General features: G+C 40.6%; 1 pseudogene; it reads right to left on the reverse strand.

The window, feature by feature from the left end:
* Window positions 1-15,361: 15,361 nt before the first annotated feature.
* LOC132376745 (ubiquitin thioesterase OTUB1-like) lies at window positions 15,362-16,207 on the reverse strand (annotated as a pseudogene).
* Window positions 16,208-16,542: the final 335 nt, after the last annotated feature.

Below are 16,542 nucleotides of genomic sequence, written 5' to 3' on the forward strand. Positions count from 1 at the left end.
TCTGTTCAGTTGCTTGATTCTTATATCAAGTTTATTCTAAAATGATTAAACTAGCCACTGGTTGGTTTAAATAATGAATCCATGCAAACCAAAGCCACAGTCCCTGGAATTCTCAGTATTGGACTTTTTTGTTTGCCACCTTCACATACCTAGGTTTGCAGAACACACCCAGAAGCTTTTTTATAATGTTTTAAATGTAATGCCGATTTCTCCACTACTTAAATGTGACAAGTTCATATCTTTTCATAACCTAATGACAGAGCCAGTGTGATTTTTATGGAGAGAGGGTAACAATGTCAATATAAGATAAAGCTATATTGGCAGTGTCTGTGAACATGTTTGTTTTTTTTTTTTAAAGATTGATTGATTGATTGCTATGTTGGGTCTTCGTTTCTGTGCGAGGGCTTTCTCTAGTTGCGGCAAGTGGGGGCCACTCTTCATTGCGGTGCGCGGGCCTCTCACTATCGTGGCCTCTCTTGTTGCGGAGCACAGGCTCCAGACACGCAGGCTCAGTAGTTGTGGCTCACAGGCCCAGTTGCTCCATGGCATGTGGGATCCTCCCAGACCAGGGCTCAAACCCATGTCCCCTGCATTAGCAGGCAGATTCTCAACCACTGCGCCACCAGGGAAGCCCCTGTGAACATGTTTTAATGTCAAGATGGACTAGGGCAGAGTTGGGGACAATGCCACACAATAAAAATACTGGGTCTCTGCAGGCATGGAAACAGCTCATAATTCTTGTTGAATAAAACCCACAGTAAGTCATATGAAATCAGTTGATAAGAGGTCCCCAGCAGATGAAAAATGGTCTCCTCCCCTTCATTAATAAGTGGCTGCAGTCCGGAGCTGAAGGTTGATGAGGCTCATTTTGATAAATGCCTTCTTACTCATTGAAAGGAAATTTGCCATAATGAAACATTGTCTTCTATTTCTTCTATCAAGTTTATATTTCTGTGTTGCCATCCAGCGAGGCAGAAGAGGGAGAACTGACAACTCTGGCCAGGGAATTTCTTCTTGACATCTAAATTGTCTGCACTCTACTCTGTCCGTTTTCACAAATTTTACCATCAGGAAACTTTAACACACACACACACACACACAAACACACACACACACACACACACGCAAACACACACACACAAGCCCATCCAGTCATGCGCTATAGGACACCTGCAACACTGGAATAGAGACCTCAAAGCTACCCTCAGGCTTTGAATTCTGTTTCAGATGATATTCTCTGGGAAGCAGGCTTTGAGGTGGAGATTAGCATGAAAGGGGTTGATTGGGGAATGTTCTAGGAACAAGACCTGTGAGGAGCGAGGGGAGCAGGGCTGGTCCAAAGGAGCAACAGGATTACAAAGCAATGACAACAAAGGCCTCATCTCATCCCTTGGAGCACTCGGCAGCTGGGATGGTCCTGTATAGTGTCTCCAATTGGTTCAAGGGGAAGGTTCTTTAGAGCTCGTGTTGGATGTGGTTGTTTCAGGAACAGGACCTGACCTTGATGAGGTGGCTCTCTTCAGCCAAGGACTCTCAGAAGGGATTTCCGGCTGTCACTAACCACGTACCCAGCTGCTGGGGAAATGAGTGCTTCATCTTGGAGGGCAGGACCTGGCCGCAACAGAGTCTACTCCCTATCTAGTTAATGCTCCTGCTAAACTCCTCCTGAGTTCTAACCTGAATGTTTATTGGAATAGCATTGCATTATCAGTTATCTCAGTTAAGTCACTCCACCTCTATGTAAATTGCAAAGATCGAACTCATGACTAGATCACTCCATCTATGAATTCTGTGTACTGAGGATCTTCTTGCTGGAATGTTTCAAGCATCAGGGTTTGAAATAAAAATGCAACAATTGATGTAGTTTCTCATGTCTTTGGTGGACAAACCCACTTTGTTCCTTTTACATGCTTTTGTTTAAACTTCTCTTGGGTGACTGGGGTGAAAGGAGGTCACAGGCATCCTTGACAGTCTGAAATTTTCAGGAACAGTTCCAAAATTTAATTAAGTACTGATTGTCTTCTATGCACATGAGAGAGGAGAAAAAAATCTTCAGAAATAACAGAATTAAGCATGCTCTATTTTGTAGCCTTGTAATGACCTCCAGCAAATGCCTGACCTACTTCTGAAGGCCTTGAGTCCACTTGCATGAACACGATGTCTTAAAAAGCTGACTTGGAAATCAAAGTCAAAAACCGGCACCATCCATGGTAATGGAGCAGGGAGGGATGTCCTGTGCTATTGGTAGAAAAGACAAAATTTAAAATAGAATGGAAATCGCCTCCAGCCACTTAATTTGGAGGCAGCACAGGAATTGTGCAGCATTTCAGTCTGATGGTACCTTGAATTAAAAGAACTTATCTGCAGTGTATTTTCTTAATATACTGATGGTGTTAGGAACGGATATTTCCCCAGCTATATTAATGCCTAGAGGCAGTAACTCCTGCCTGCCCCCAAGAGGTTAACTAGTAAGCAGTGCTCTTTGAAGGCCCCCAAATGTTATGTGTCAGATTCTTCTCTCTCCCGCTGCAACTGAAGCTGTCATTGGTCAGCAGAAACAGTGCTTTTGCTGCTTTACGTTAGAAGGCAAAATTCATATCAAGAGGCAAAGAAGGGATTATGTCAGAGAAGTCTTGGACTCAGAGCTGATCCAAGAGTTATTCCTTTGCACCATAGGAGAAGCCCAAGGAGAATGACTTTTCTACCTTGTCAGTCGTGGTGTAAGTCACTTATATGCACTAGCAACATTTCCCATACTGTGGCTTATTTAACACTAGTCTTGTGACTGACTTCAGTGAAAAACTTTCTTTCCATTAAATAAATTTGGGAAATATTATTTCCTACACCCCTTTCCTGCAGATTCACAGTGACTTTCAGCATATTAAAAGACCATGTGCTTCTGCCTTAAAAGAAAAAATCTGGTGAATCCAGGTTCTTCCAATCTTACTTGATTTGCAGCCCTCCTTCCCCTTCCCTCTTTTGGTCACACCTTCATAATTCCCACGAAATGTACTGCAGACCAGTCTGGGAAATGCTGTTTGAGCTGAACTGTCAGGCTGTCAGTCAAGGTCAAAGGCTCTTCAGTGTTCTTCTTACAAGTCTAACCAGTCTGCCTCCTCCAGGAATCCTCCCATCACCCTGTGAAGGTGCACCTCAGGTTTAGCAACTCCTCATGATTAATAGTCAAATCTCCTCTTGCCTCTCCTCCCCTCCCTTTTCCTGCCTTCTCCTCCCCTTTCTCCCCTCTCTCTTTTTCCTTTAAGGCAAACTGGAACTTTCATAGCAGAGGATCACCCCAGCTTGGTTATAAACTCTCAATATGTTGCAAACACCTTTAGGTCCCCACTCTGCTGTGCTCATAGTAAGCCCTCAATAAATATTGATGGATAATTGAAGAATGCAAAGCAATGGACTGGATGACTCTGAAAGACTCCATCCCTAAGAGCATGTGTGTTTAAGAACACAGTTAATTCAGAGGCAGGGGAATCCTGGGGATGGGCAGCGGCTCTGCAAAAGGTGGTCTGGTCTTCCTGGAGCTCAGTCCAGGACGTGTGGGATTCAGAGCAGCATGGCTGGGATCCAGGATGACATCATCAGAGCTCAGTAAATACGTGTGGTTGATGATGTATTCTCCTGGAACAAATTACAGTCCATTTGACTACCTTTATTCTTTTAGTCAAAAAGTTACAAGAAAAATCTCATTCCTTTCATCCCAACTCTAGTTTTTTATCCCCCAAGGAAGCTATTCAATTCTGAAAGCCCTTGAGAAGCTCCCCAAGGTACACTGTTTCTTCCTTTTACCACATCCCCGCTTAGAACGTTTTTTTTGTTTTGGTTCCTTGAAAAACGCTATAACAGCCTTTTACTGTAAATAGTGGCTACTACCCTCAAATTTACCTCTCCCAAAAGAAAGGGACAAAAGCAACTCCAGTGTGAAGTATAAGGAGGAGGTGGTGGCTATTACACCACTAGGATTCATGTGGCATTATAAATTTCTATAAAAATGGGAATTACAGAGAATCTACTTTGCTTTCAGACAACCTGGTTACCTTATAGAACATTCCACTTCTGTTCACTGCAGAGCATTGGGTAGTATTTTCAGCCATGAATCTACTAGACTTCTCTTTAGATAAATGGATCAATAGATAGAGATGTATGAGTTTTATATATTCTGGAATTATTATATCAACTTTTATGTTGTAAGTATAAATGATATTTCCTATATAACCTACATTTATTTTTTTGAAAAAAATATTTATTGAGCCTGTGAAAGCACCTACATATAGAGACATGAATGCATAAACTGTTCAGATTCCTACAGTGTAGTATAATATTTTTTTCACAGATATGGTTATGAGAAATTTTATTTTGTACTGTTCACTATAGAAAGGAAATTTAACAAAGAAAATGCAACATTATGGAATTCAACTCTGGACTCTAAAGGCCCAGTATAACCATCTAATTTATTTCATTTTAGCATTTCAAACAACCAAATGACACATACTGCTTGCCATTTAATATAGTCTCTGTGCTCAAGGAGCACTTTCGACTTTCAGGTTTACTTGATGGTGAAGAGTGTAGATGGATGTCATCAGGGAATGCTTCCTGGCGGAGGCAGCATTCGGGCCTTGAATGGTGGTTAACATTCGACAGGCATTCCCTAAGTGGGAACAGCGTGGGGAGTGTTTTTAGGCTTTGGGAACACCATTATGAATGGTGCAGAAATGATGAGAGCACTACCTTTGCCAGGGCAGTGCTCCAACCATGGACTAAAGTGCAGCCCCTAAGCAAAAAGTAATGGAAAATGATGCTGGGCATGTCCACTTTGGAAATTGCTGGGTGATGGTTTTGCTTTCCTCCTATGGGCCAGCCACTTTTACTTTAGTATTGCAACATGCTGACCTGTCATAATCCATTGTGAGGTGTATCAGTAATTTGATTCTAGGAAGACTAACTAGTAGAGATTTTCTTTGACCTACATTTGCTTTATGTAAATTAAAGTTGCTACTTTTATAATCATGTGTGGTAGGAATCTTAGCATACCATGAAGTCTTCTACTGTCCGTTGCTGGAATTTAGGCATGACTGGGCCAGCATGGCCAATTAGTGGGACAGAATGAGTAACATGCAGTACCATATCCATTACATCCATTGGGTGGGGTTGAAGGCCATCAATCTAAGGGTGAATAAATCCAGCATACAGCGAGTGAGACTGTGCCAAAGCCTTCATGATCAGACAGGAGCCTGTGTTCACATGGCGGCCGCTCCTGGAATCTGCTTCTGATCCAGCCCCATGATGCATATCTGGGCCCTGAGATGACAGAGGCTATAAATACACATCCCATATTGGGGCTCAAAGAACGTTGCCTTTGGGGTCCTCTAATAGAATGCCACGCAGAATGGAGAGAATGCCACATACCTCCTCACCAGTAAAGGACAACTGAAAGAGAATTACTGTCCTTAATAGAGTAGCTGGAAAGACTGAAGCACAAAGAACAGCTCAGATGCTGTGAGATACTCTGGAAGTTTCCAGAAGTACTTGAGGCAGGGGCTTCAGCAGATGGAGAGTATATATATATATATATATATGACTTGACTTCCTACCGAAGCAGGTAACTGATTACTTGGGTAAGCAGTGTCACTCACATTCTTTTGCATACAAGTGCAATCACTGAATGGTAAGAAAAAAGGTGGCTTTAGAGCTACAAGGCTTATTGTGTCAACACAAGAAATCCAGTGCCATACGCATGAACATCACCCATCAGGCGTACAGAGGCGGGGGAAACACCTGAGAATCTCAGCTATAAGTAACTGGCTTTGGAGCCATTGAAATTTCAAATGGGTGATATCTAGAGGAAAGTGATTTTCTACGATGAACCTAGACGGCAGGTGAAGCAAGGATTAATTAGAGCATATATTACAGGCCAGGAGGCCAACTTAGAAGGGTGGAGTTTAATGCAGCCAGTGTTGCAATTGAAATCAGAAAGCGTTATGTTCACCCTCTGGCTCTCCCAGTTAGTTGCTGAGTGCCCACAGGTAAGTTTCTTTGCTTTCTGAGCCCACCTCCTCACATACTAAGTGGTCCGTGAGATAAGAATCTTGGTTTACCTCTCCTCCTCTTCTGCATGGACATTGCTAATTCTACTCAGAATGTATTTCTTCCTTGTCCAGGGCCTATGGGGTATTCTTACCTGGATGTGCTCTATCTCCAGTTATCCCTTTGAAAGTACGAAATCCTTGAAGAATATTCTAAGAGCTTTTCAGCTATTACCACAGGGAGATACACAAGGAAGAAATTAACAAGTATGTGAAAGTTTAGAAAGCAAGAGGGGTAGTGAGTGCTCATGGGGTCATTATGGCCCAGGAGGCCCAAGGAGGAAAAGCATGACCTCCACAGGGAGCTCCAGGTTAGGCAGCTGCCGAGTCATATCCTTCTTCGTGCAAGAAGTATGGGGTCCCATGCAGGACAATCATTACAGTGGTTGTATGGTAGTTTGAGAAGCAGAGCTGATCACCTCTCCATCCCATAGCCCTTGGAGTATTCTAAGCCGAAATCAACCTGGTGTGAGCTGGGAAAAGGGACAAAGAGATAAAGAAGGAAACTGAATGTGCAATTGTGTCTATATGTCTTTATGGGGTGTGATTGCATATATATATATATATATATATATATACATACACATATTTATATATATACATATATATATATATATATTTGATGGAAGTATTCAGAAAATGTGTATTGGGAGAGGGGAGAGAAATGGTTCTAAACCCATATTTCCACTCTTAGATAATGTAAAATAATCAGGCCTAGCACACAGTGGGGGGCTAAGGAATGTTGGTTCATTTCCTGGTGAAATTAACTATAAAAGTGTGAACAGGTCATATATATTGGGATTCCTGTTACATATTGAAGTATATGACACAAATCCTAGGACGAAATATTGAAAAGTTATTTTCAGCTCAGGTTCTCAAGTTCCCTTTGTTTGTTTTTTTTCCCCTCGCCCTTTTTTGGGGACTGGGGCTGATGCTTCTCCTGCACATAGATCATATTCTCTCTTTTCCCTATACTTGATGGATGCCCTTCTCTGTAAAGTGTGACCTGCTTCTGCATGTTACTTAAGTTGCTTAGAACTTCATGGCCATGTGGATTTTCAGCAGGAAGTTATTTTTCTCTCCTTGTTTGACATGGTGGTAGCGGGTGCTTGACGAAGGAATGTGAGAGCTCATTAGAGTTTATTGTATGGTGCAGCAGGGGGAAGTAAAATTATTCAAGCCAGGGGGCGTGGGGGGAGAGGCAATTGCTAGACCAGTGCTGACACCAATAACTTTTTACGAGGGTGAGTCAAAGCATCAGGGAGGCTGGAACCAAGTTTCCGCCCTCTTGAACCTATTACTGTAGATCATGACACGGAATGGAAGGAAGGCAAGCCTCTCACTCAGGCTGGGTGGAGAGAAAGACTAAAGTTATGGAGACAGATGTCAAGGCATTTGAACTCAACTAGTGGTTAGGGTGGGTGGGGCTATTAGGAGAAACCATTAGTGTAGCAAATACAGTGAAAGTTAATACCCAATTGCCTAGAATAATGGGGGCAGGAAGCACATCCCTCCTGAATAAAATAGCTACAGTGGATGATTTCCACAGACACTTGAGATTGTAATGTCTTCCCTCCATTTTCGTCTCCTTGTAAGAACAAGGAAATAGTGTAATGCTCAAGCTGCCAGAGAAATAGGGTAAATCGTGGACACATACAGCTTGAAAACTAGACCCCTTGATGGAGGCACTGTGATATCCCATCTTATCAACTCTTTGACCTTGAGAGTTGACAAACAGAGTGGCCTGAACTGACCAAGTTGTGACCTACACTGTTGATGAGGCTGGTCCAAACTAATCACTCTGCCAATTCCCATGAGACTCATTTCTTCAGTCCTAGGAAAGGCCACAGTGAGGAAAAGCATGAGTGGGCCAAAACTTGGCTCTTCTCTATGCCAGTGGCACCTAGATCTTTGCATTTACCAGAGATATCATTGTCCTAGAACACTTCTAATCCATCAGTTGTCCTCAGCTGTGTCAAGCACAATGGAGAGCCATTTTCTTCACTCAAACAGGAACAGAACTAAATTAGTAAAAAACTTCTGACGGATGTCTTTACACTTCTTCTCTTCTGATGTCAGTACTCTATGCCTTTTTCTGTTTATTTATTTACTTCCTTCTTTCACTAATAAACATATCTGCCTCTGGATATTACTAGCAAAAGATTCAGGATACTGTAAGTGAAATCCCTTAACCCATCTGCATTGCCCATTTTATAAAAAACCCCAGTAGCAGCAACAGCCACCTATGGAGAGTGTGTCTGTGTCACAGAAGGTATCAGATTGTTAGTCCTTACCTGCCACTGCCAACTCTTTATGGCCTGTGAGAAAATGCTCCAGCTGTGGTCAGCTTCAGGTGGACACTGGCAGGGGGTAGAGAGTGAGGAGAGAAGGGCTCTCTCTGAAATTTCTTACAGCAGCATCCTGCCCTGTATCAAAAGAAAGCTGCCTTGTGTGGGCGTACGAAGCGAGGTTACAGACACCCGTTGGGACTGGCTGGCAGGCCTCTGCTTCCCACGCGGTCATTGTGGCTGCCCTGTGTGTGGTCACGGTGGTGCTGCTCCAGTAGGATTCTTAGAGAGTGAGGACTTCTTGCATGGCATTCAATGGTCTTTTGTGCAGACCTAGAAACCAGCCTTGGTGAGGCTTTAATGCATGTGAAGAAGAGGCTGTGTGTAAAGGAAGCAGTGAAATGGAGCTGATTCCAAGGCCCTGGGGTCTAGACATTTTGCCTTTAGCTTACACTGACTTTGGCATTCGAGAGTCTCATCTGACAAGTCTCCTGGAGACAGAGGTGGATTGGTCCCCTCTGCTGACATCAGGAAATCCATTCACACCCCAGCAGTGTTCCCTCCTGGGCTGAAGGCAGTGGGAACAATGCACATATACTTGACAGCGTCTTCTCCCTGAGCACCAGACCCTACTCTTCTCTCTCTGGGCTTGGGACCTTTGGTCTGGGCATACTCCAAGATGAAAGGTTTTCTCTGGTGGTTGTCATGGACAAAACCAGCAATGGGAGAGCGCCCCTGAGAAACATTTGTCCTCAGGCTGCCGTCTCTTCTTCCTAGTTATTTTCCTGCAGAACAACACGCTGCAAGAGCTATCCTCCTTTTTCTAGGCTCTCTCTGACCTTTAGTTTAAGTATCTTGTGACATGTGTACATGTGTTTTTATTGCGAACTGCCTCAAATCCATTTGGATATGGATGCTATACAAATTATAAATAAATAAATACATGATAAAGAGAGGATCTCTTCCCTGCCAGCTCGTTGCTTAAAAAGCAGCAAGTTTGCACTTGCGTGACTCTGCTTTTGCTGGGCCCCATGCCGGCAGCCAACAGGAGTGAAAACAAAATCTGTCCCTTTCAGCACCACACATTCCTCTCCTGAGCCTAGGGGAAGAGGTGGCAAGTATCATTTGCCAATCATGAACCAGATAGCCTTTCCTTTACTGAATCCCACATCTTTAATGAAATTCCACGCAGTTTTGGAGAGTCATGCTGGTAAATAAGATAGCCACGGCTTTTCCTAGCAGGTACAAAACTTCTCTATCTCATTCCATCCCCACAATTCTACCCAGTGTCCTGGGTTCCTCTCCTGTTCTGCCCCTCTGCCTATCTCTTGGGAGCCTTGTTTTTCTCATGAGCAAATGCTACACCATCCTTCATTTATTCTACATGTGAATCTCTCAACGCCTGCTTTAATGAAATCGAGGCTTCCCTTGAACTTCCATTACTTCCAAGAGGGCATCTGCTTATTGTTTTAGTAGTTCCTTTATTCATCTCTTGTTTCCTCCTTATCTTGCTGACTTTCTCTTTCAAATCACTTTTCTGCCTTTGAACCCCAAAGCCCCCTCTTCTCTCTTCATTTTCATCAGAGGACGTTGGGCCTGCTGAATTGAGGCTGTTGAAGTCATTCTGGGTGATTCGTCTGTGTCTTCTTTTATTTAGGCTTTCATTTCTCCTGTCTCTGTTTTAGAAGTTGTTTTCCTCTTCCCAAGGCTAGGTTTTCAGCTTTGTCCTGGATTTCAGTTATTGTCTTCTACTCCATTTTCTTGCCCCCTTCAGTTTAGCCCTTCTCTTCCCATGCATTGATTTACTTCTCTCTGAGTTTTACCTCCACCTTTATATTTAAAAATATTAATAAAATAGAAACCCTCATTCTGTCTTGTTATCTCTACAGGCCATTTTCCTCTTGTTGTTTTTCTTTTCATTATTAGCCTTTGGGAAGGAATTGCCTGTATTTTGACACCCCTGCCTACTTCACCACCTTCATTCCATTGCTGTGTGACTCCCAGTTCCATAACCACAAAGAAATAACTTTCTTAAATATTATTCATAACCCCTTATCTCCCAAATCCAAGTCACTCCTCCCACCTTACATTCTATGGAATATTTTTTGCCCCTCACTCTGTGCTTGCCTTCCATGCTATCCTTTAGGTCCTACTACCTCTAAAATTGGTCCTTTTCCATGTCACTTGCTGCCTCTTTGAGTCCTTTGCTCTGTCTTCTCTCCTGAGATTTTCAGTTTTTGAATGTCAGTGTTCTACTTAAACTCTTCCTATTTAAGGTTCTATCCCATTAGAACCTCAAACTCCCTTTTCCTCCATTCTGTTCTCATACTGAAAACAACTGGTTTCTTTCACCTTCTTCCAGTCTCTGTGAGCTTTGAGTTGCCTTCTTCCATATTTCATACATCTAATCAGTTGATAGATATTGTAGTTATCCCTCACCAGTGTCACTTACATTCCTTCTCTTTCTATTCCCGCCATCAACCCCTGTTTCAGATATCTCTGCCTCCCCCTAAAGCTGTCCACTGAATATCATGGCTATTTGGAGCCTGACCAGTGATATGCAGATGATTCTCTTCTCCACTCTCTTACCTCACTATGCATATGTAGACCATGAAAAAAATCAGTTCTGCATTCCTAATGAGGGTTTTGTTGTGTTGAATAATAAAATTTTATTTAGCTTATGTTAGGTTTTACAGAAAAATGATGCTTTTTAAAGTCAGGTTGTTCTGTGCTGACCTATTTACTCAGAAAGAGCAAAGTTAATCAGGAGTAGCTTGGGGTGGGCAAAGATTGGAGTTCAAACTCGTGGGGAAACCCAGAAGAAAAGGATGCCCTCAGAAGACAGGAGAATGCAGGAGACATTTCAGCAGTGGTAGACTTCAAATAAGACAAGGAAGAGAATCTTGATGGAGTTCATTGAAACATTGCTTCTAAGCAACAAAATAGTGTTGATGTCATATTTAACATTTGAACACTATAGAAAAAAATAAACAAGAAGGAAAAAAATCATGAAAAGATTAGACACAATATATGTTGAAAAGCAGGAAAACCCATGCAAAATTATAATAACAGAAGCTTTATTGCATCAAAAACATTGTATACCCTTTACCCTATGTGTTTATATGTAGTGTTTATATTTGTACATTAATTTTATTCATTTCTATGTTGCTTTATGGATAACTAATTGTATTTCTGAATGCAAAAGACTAGGCCATAATACACACACACACACATATATACATACACACACTTTGCTTCTTCTTCCATAGATTTTCTTGTGCTAGCTTAAGGAGACTTTGCTAGATTATTGGATATACTAAAGAGGCACCACTAACCCAGTGACTCAAAACAGAAATAAAGGTGAAGCACTAAGGAATATTAAGCAGCCTCCTTAAATCTCACCCTATTAAATTTTTTTATTGTGGTAGAATGTATATTCCAAAATTTGCCATTTTAACCATTTTTGAGGTGTACAATATACTGACATTAATTACATTCAAAATGTTGTGCAGTCATTTACTACTATCTATTTCCAGTTTTTTTCCTCAATCCAAGCAGAACCTCTGTAACCATTAAGCAACCACTCAGCATTCCTCCCACCACCCAACCCCTGGTAACATCTAATCTATGTTCTATCTCTATGAATTTACCTATTTTAGATATTTAATACAACTGAAATCATACAGTATTTGTCTTTTTGTCTCCAGCTTATTTCACTTAGCATGTTTTCAAGGTTCATACATGTTGCAGCATGTATTCGAACTTATTCTTTTTTATGATTAAATGTATTCCATTGTGAGTATACAGTTGTCAGTCCATATCTGTGGGTTCCATATCCTCAGATTTAACCAACCACGGATCGAAAATACTAAAAAAACAAATTCCAGAAAGTTCCAAAAAGCAAAAATTAAATTTGTTGCATGCCAGCAACTATTTACATAGCATTCACATTGTATTAGGTATTATAAGTAATCTAGAGATGATTTAAGGAATACAGGAGGTCGTGCATAGGTTATGTGCAAATAGTACACCATTTTTAATAAGGGACTTGAGCATCAGTGGATTTTGGTATCCATAGAGGGTCCTGGAACCTATCCCCCCAAGGATACCGAGGGATGGCTATATCTTACATTTTGTTAATCCATAAACCCATGGATGGATACTTTGGGTTATTATAAATAATGCTTCCATAAACACTGGCACATAAGTATTTGTCTCAGTCCCTGTTTTGAATTCTTTTGGGTACATACTTAGGAGTGGAATTGCCAGGTCATATGGTTATTTCATGTTGAGATTTTTGAGGAACCACCAAATTGTTTTTCACAAGCAGCTGCACCATTTTACGTTTCCCTCAGCGGTGTATGAAGGTTCCAATTTCTCTACATTTTTGCCAGCACTTGTGATTTTCTGTTTTTTAAATTAGAGCCATTTTAGTAGGTATGAAGTGGTATCTCACTGTGATTTACATTTGCATTTCTCTAGTGATTAATGATGTGGAGCATCTTTTCACATGATTGGCCATTTGTATATCATCTTCAGAGAAGTGTCTATTCAAGTTCTTTGCCAATTTTTGAATTGGCTGTTTGTCTTTTTGTTGTTGAACTGTAGTGGGTATTTGTCTATTTTAGATCTTATACCCTTATCAAATGTAAGATTTACAAATATTTTCTCCCATTCTGTAAGGTGACTTTTTACTTTCTTGATAATGTCCTTTGCTGCACAGTTTTTAATTTTGATGAAGTCTGATTTATTTATTTTTCCTTTTGTTTCTCATACTTTTAGTGTGATTGTTAAGAATTCATTGCCAAATCAAAAGTCATGAAGATTTACCCCTGTGTTTTCCACTATGACTTTTATGCTTTTAGCTCTAGTATTTAGATTACTGATCCATTTTGAGTTAATTTTTGTATATGATGTGAAATAGGGGCCCAATTTCATTCTTTTGAATGTGGAAATTCAGTAGTACCAACACTATTGTTAAAGACTGTTCTTTTCCCTTTTGAGTAGATTTGGCATCCTTGTCAAAAGTTAAAGCAGCCTTAGATGTATGCGTTTATTTCTGGACTTTTAGTTCTATTCCATTGGTGTTTATGTCTACCCCTAAGCCATTATCAAACTGCTTTGGTCACTGTAGCTTTATAGTAAGTTTTGAAATCGAAAATTTGAGTCCTCTGACTTTGTTCTTTTCAAGATTATTTTGGCTATTTGGAGCCCTTTGCACTTCCATATGAATTTGAGGGATCAGCTTTTCCATTTCTGCAAAAAAGGCTGTTGTAATTTTGAGAGGGATCGCATTGAATCTGTAGGTTGCTTTGAGTAGTATTGCCATCTTAACAGTATTGCCTTTCTACTCATGAACATAGGATGTCTTTCCTTTTCTTTCAGCAACGTTTAGTAGTTTTCAGTTTACAAGTCTTTCATCTCTTGGGTTAAATGTTTTCCTAAATATTTTATTCTTCAGAAGTTACTGTAAATGGGATTGCTTCTTACTTTCCTTTTGGGATTATTCATTGCAGGTGTACAGAAGCACAGCTAATTTTTGTGTGTTGATCTTGTACTCTGCAACTTTGCTAAATTCATTTATTAGATCTAGTAACTGTCTTGTACGTTCTTTGGAATTTTCTACATATAGAATCATGCCATTTGTGAATAGAGGTGTTACTTCTTTCTTTCTAATTTGGTTGACTTTTATTTCTTTTTCTTGTCCAATTGCCCAGTACAGTGTTGAATAGCAATAGTGAAAGTGGGCATCCTTGTCTTCTTCCCGATCTTAGGGAGAAAACCTTCAGTCTTTCACTGCTGAGTGTGATGTTAGCTGTGGGTATTCATAAATGCCCTTTATCATGATGAGGAAGTTCCCTTCTATTTCTAGTTTTCTGAGTGATTTATCATGAAAGAGTATTATATTTTGTCATATGCCTTTTTGGGTTGATGGAGATGATCATGTGTTTTTTTCCCCCCCATTCATCAATGTGGTGTATTTCATTGATTGATTTTTCTCATGTGTAACCACCCTGCATTTCTGAAATAAATCCCACTTGGTCATGATACATAGTTATTTTGAAATGGTGTTGGATTTGTTTGATAATATCATTGAGGGTTTTCGCATATATATTCATAAACAATATTGATTTGTAGTTTTCTTTACTTTTGATGTCTTTTATCTGGCTTTAGTATTGAGGTTATGCTGGCCTTATAGAGTGAGTTAGGAAGTGTTCCATCCCTTTCTATTTTTTTCATGCGTTTGAGAAGAATTGTTGTTAATTCTTTAAATGTTTGGTAGAACTCAGCAGTGAAGCCAACTGGTCCTGGACTTTTCTTCATTGGGAGGGTTTTGTTTACTGTCTTGATCTCTTTACTTGTTATAGGTCTGTTGAGATTTTCTATTCCTGAGTTTAGATAATTTGTGTTTCCAGGAATTTGTCCATTTTATCTAAGCTATATAATTTGTTGGAGTAAATTGTTCATAGTATTCTCTTACAATCCTTTATATTTCTATAAAATCATTTATAATATCCCCTTTCATTTCTGATTTTAGTTATTTGTGTGCTCTTTCTTTTTTTTATTGTTAGTCTAGCTAAAGATCTGTCAATTTTGTTAACCTTTTCAAAGAACCAACTTTCAATTTCATTGATTCTATCTAGTGTTTTCCTATTCTCTGTTATTTATACCACTCTGATTTTTATTACTCCCTTACTTCTGCTAGCTTTGGTTTTACTTTGCTCTTATTTTTCTACTTTCTTAAGGTACAGAGTTAGTTTATTGATTTGAGATCGATTTTTAAAATGTAAATGTTTATAGTTATATATTTCCCTTTGAATACTGCCTTCACTGCATCCTATGAGTTTTGTTTGTTTTTGGTTTTGATTTTTTACCACCAGCATCCCCTTTAATAAAATGTGGAAGATTTTATGACAGGGAAAATGGGAAGAGTAAAATATGACCATTCTAAAACCACAGAAAACCTTCTGTACATGTCTAGCACCTGGCAGAGGGGAGGGCAGTCAGTGCAGTAGCAGGCCGGAGCCAACCCTTTTTATAGATGATATCATAGTGTCCAGGTCAGTAGAGAAGTTAGACCTTAGGTTCTAAGCCCTTGAGGAAGATGTGTGTGTCAGTAGTGCCATAATCACTGCGGGACATGTACTCCACCTGGATGAAGACGCTGAGTGCCTGAGTCAGTGTGATGATGTGGATGTGGTCACTCTCCTTGCACATGGCTTCCACTTCCTGATGGCAGAACTCCTTGACAGTTTTCCCACTTTCCATGAAGTGCTTGAAGAACTTGCTCTTAAGCTGCAGGCAGCTGAGGTGAGCAGCCCCAGATAGACCACCAGGTAATCAGAGGTACTCTGGTTTTTGAAGGAGGCCAACAGGTCTGCTACTGAGGTCCGCTTCTCTGCCTGCTCAGTCAAGTTCATGGATATGTTGTGGAAAGCCTCAACAGTGGACCTAGCCCTGGGACACCAGGTCCTCTTTGCTCTTAGCAGGCATATCCTTGAACCACTGCAATTCCTTCCTGTCATCCAGCAGTGCCTCCAAGTGGGAGAATCTGAAAGCTCAATAGAAGCAGTCCCCATCAGGCCTGATCTTGCCAATATACGACTACTTTTCGTGGAGGTCCTTGATCTCATGCTGCTAGACACTGTCATCCTCAGCATACTCTTTGCACAGAACTGAGAGCTCCAGATGCTCAGAGACCAGAGGGTTCTGCACAGCATTCTCTTGCTGAATTCAGTCCTGCTGAGCCATGATGGCTTCAGCACAGACAAGACAGTTAACACCTTTGGAGTTGCTGCCCAGATGTTTCTTCTTCTGCTCCATAAGTTGTTTTTTTTTTTTAATTAATTCATCTCTAATTATTTTCTAATTGCCTTTGTGATTTCTTATTTGACCCAATGGTTACTGAAGAGTGTGCTTTCCATGTATTGGCGGATTTTCCCGTTTTCCTGCAAAACTATAACTTCATTGTGATCAGACAGTATATTTTGTATGATTTAAATGTTTTAAAATTTATTGAGGATTGTTTTGTGGCCGACTAATGTGTCTCAGGGTATGTCTCTTTGAGTTTATCCTACGTGGGATTTGTTGAGCTTCATGGCTTCATAGATTCATGTTTTTCATCAAATTTGGGAACTTTTCAGCCAGTATTTCTTCAA

The sequence above is a fragment of the Balaenoptera ricei genome, chromosome 13 (genome assembly GCF_028023285.1).
Source record: "Balaenoptera ricei isolate mBalRic1 chromosome 13, mBalRic1.hap2, whole genome shotgun sequence".
NCBI classification, from domain to species: Eukaryota; Metazoa; Chordata; class Mammalia; order Artiodactyla; family Balaenopteridae; genus Balaenoptera; species Balaenoptera ricei.